The sequence below is a fragment of the Zea mays genome, chromosome 6 (genome assembly GCF_902167145.1).
Source record: "Zea mays cultivar B73 chromosome 6, Zm-B73-REFERENCE-NAM-5.0, whole genome shotgun sequence".
NCBI lineage: Eukaryota > Viridiplantae > Streptophyta > Magnoliopsida > Poales > Poaceae > Zea > Zea mays.
In genome coordinates this window covers 4,849,836-4,853,520 of record NC_050101.1, presented here as the reverse complement: position 1 = coordinate 4,853,520, position 3,685 = coordinate 4,849,836, and positions in this window count along the sequence as shown.

The window sequence follows — 3,685 nt, the reverse complement described above, 5'->3', positions numbered from 1 at the left end:
GTGAGTGAACTGTACAAAGATAGGTTAAGGTTGTAAGACACCTTTTTCCACCATACAGTTGCGAAAAAGTTGGAATATAAAGAATTCAAAACAATAGATCACCTTTTAAACCTCAAATGACGTTTCTATGATATTGAGGGCATTGTATTCACAACTAGTGGATGATGACGTTATTGGGCTAGCTAATGACCTTTTGTGATACTAGGTTTCCTATAATCCCCTCTATTCAAGGCATACCTAGATGTTGTTTATGTCCACTCAAGTAAAACACCGTACATCATTTTTGCCACATCGTTTCTCAAAATAAAATAAAGACCATGGGAAATTTATCCAAATTGCGTGTGAGATCTGTCCAAACATAGGTTACGGTTGTAAGGCACCTTTTTTCCACCATACAGATGCTAAAAGGTTGGAATATAAAGAATTCAAAACAATATATCACCTTTTAAACCTCAAATGTCGTTTCTATGATATTGAGGGCATTGTATTCACACGAGTGGGTTTTAGAGTACAACTAGTGGATGAAGACATTATTGGGCTAGCTAATGATCTTTTGCGATACAAGGTTTCCTATAATCCCTTCTATTCTAGGCACACCAAGATGGCGTTTCTGTCCACTCAAGTAAAACACCACACATCATTATGCCACATCATTTCTCAAAATATATTAAAGACCATGTGAAATTTAGCGAAATTGCGTGAGAGAACTGTCCAAACATAGGTTAAGGTTATATGACACCTTTTTCCACCATACAGTTGCTAAAATGTAGGAATATAAAGAATTCAAAGTAATAGATCAACTTTTAAACTAAAAATGACGTTTCCCTGATGTCAATGGCATTGTATTCACACGAGAGGGTATTAGAATACAACTACTGGATGAACACGTTAGTGGGCTAGCTAATGACCTTTTGTGATAACAGGTTTCCTATAACCCCTCTATTCAAGGCATACTTAGACGGTGATTATGTCCACTCAAGTAAAACACCACACATCAATTTGCCACATCGTTTCTCAAACTACATGGGAGAACTGTCCAAACATATGTTAAGGCTGTAAGGCACCTTTTTTCCACCATACAGTTGCTAAAAAGTTTCAATATAAAGAATTCAATTCAATAGATCACCTTTTAAACCACAACTGACGTTTCCTTGATGTCAAGGGCATTGCATTGGCACGAGAGGGTATTAGAGTACAACTAGTGGATGAAGATGTTATTGGGCTAGCTAATGACCTTTTGTGATACCAGGTTTCCTATAATCCTCTCTATTCAAGGCATACCTAGTCGTGTTTATGTCCACTCAAGAAAAACAAAACACAATAATATGCCACATCGTTTCTCAAAATAAAATAATGACCATGGAAAATTTAGCCAAATTACGTGAGTGAACTGTCCAAACATAGGTTAAGGTTGTAAGGCACCTTTTTCCACCATATAGTTGCAAAAAAGTTGGAATATAAAGAATTCAAAACAATGTATCACCTTTTAAACCTCAAATGACGTTTCTATGATTTTGAGGGCAATATATTAGCACGAGAGGGTATTAGTGTGCAACAAGTGGATGGAGACGTTATTTGGCTAGCTAATGACTTTTGTGATACCAGGTTTCCAATAGTCCCCTCTATTCAAGGCATACCTAGATGGTGTTTATGTCCACTCAATTATAACACCATACATCATTATGCCACACTGTTTCTCAATGTAAAATAAAGACCATGGGAAATTTAGCCAAATTGCGTGAGAGAACTGTCCAAATATAGGTTAAGGTTGTAAGACACCTTTTTTCCACCGTACAATTGCTAAAAAGTTGGAATATAAAGAATTCAAAACAATAGATCACCTTTTATACCACAAATGACGTTTCCCAGATGTCAAGGGCATTGTAATTGCACGTGAGGGTATTAGAGTACAACTAGTGGATGAAGACGTCATTGGGCTAGCAAATGACATTTTGTGATACCAGGTTTCCTATAATCCCCTCTATTCAAGGCATACCTACACGGTGTTTATGTCCACTCAAGAAAAACAAAACACATCAATATGCCACATTGTTTCTAAAAATAAACAATGACCTTGGAAAATTTAGCCAAATTACGTGAGTGAACTGTACAAAGATAGGTTAAGGTTGTAAGGCACCTTTTTTCCACCATACAGTTGCGAAAAAGTTGGAATATAAAGAATTCAAAACAATAGATCACCTTTTAAACCTCAAATGACGTTTCTATGATATTGAGGGCATTGTATTCACAACTAGTGGATGATGACGTTATTGGGCTAGCTAATGACCTATAATCCCCTCTATTCAAGGCATACCTAGTTGTTGTTTATGTCCACTCAAGTAAAACACCGTACATCATTTTTGCCACATCGTTTCTCAAAATAAAATAAAGACCATGGGAAATTTATCCAAATTGCGTGTGAGATTTGTCCAAACATAGGTTACGGTTGTAAGGCACCTTTTTTCCACCATACAGATGCTAAAAGGTTGGAATATAAAGAATTAAAAACAATATATCACCTTTTAAACCTCAAATGTTGTTTCTATGATATTGAGGGCATTGTATTCACACGAGTGGGTTTTAGAGTACAACTAGTGGATGAAGACATTATTGGGCTAGCTAATGATCTTTTGCGATACCAGGTTTCCTGTAATCCCCTCTATTCTAGGCACACCAAGATGGCGTTTCTGTCCACTCAAGTAAAACACCACACATCATTATGCCACATCATTTCTCAAAATATAATAAAGACCATGTGAAATTTAGCGAAATTGCGTGAGAGAACTGTCCAAACATAGGTTAAGGTTATATGACACCTTTTTCCACCATACAGTTGCTAAAATGTAGGAATATAAAGAATTCAAAGTAATAGATCAACTTTTAAACTAAAAATGACGTTTCCCTGATGTCAATGGCATTGTATTCACATGAGAGGGTATTAGAATACAACTACTGGATGAACACGTTAGTGGGCTAGCTAATGACCTTTTGTGATAACAGGTTTCCTATAACCCCTCTATTCAAGGCATACTTAGACGGTGATTATGTCCACTCAAGTAAAACACCACACATCAATTTGCCACATCGTTTCTCAAACTACATGGGAGAACTGTCCAAACATATGTTAAGGCTGTAAGGCACCTTTTTTCCACCATACAGTTGCTAAAAAGTTTCAATATAAAGAATTCAATTCAATAGATCACCTTTTAAACCACAACTGACGTTTCCTTGATGTCAAGGGCATTGCATTGGCACGAGAGGGTATTAGAGTACAACTAGTGGATGAAGATGTTATTGGGCTAGCTAATGACCTTTTGTGATACCAGGTTTCCTATAATCCTCTCTATTCAAGGCATACCTAGTCGTGTTTATGTCCACTCAAGAAAAACAAAACACAATAATATGCCACATCGTTTCTCAAAATAAAATAATGACCATGGAAAATTTAGCCAAATTACGTGAGTGAACTGTCCAAACATAGGTTAAGGTTGTAAGGCACCTTTTTCGACCATATAGTTGCAAAAAAGTTGGAATATAAAGAATTCAAAACAATGTATCACCTTTTAAACCTCAAATGACGTTTCTATGATTTTGAGGGCAATATATTAGCACGAGAGGGTATTAGTGTGCAACAAGTGGATGGAGACGTTATTTGGCTAGCTAATGACTTTTGTGATACCAGGTT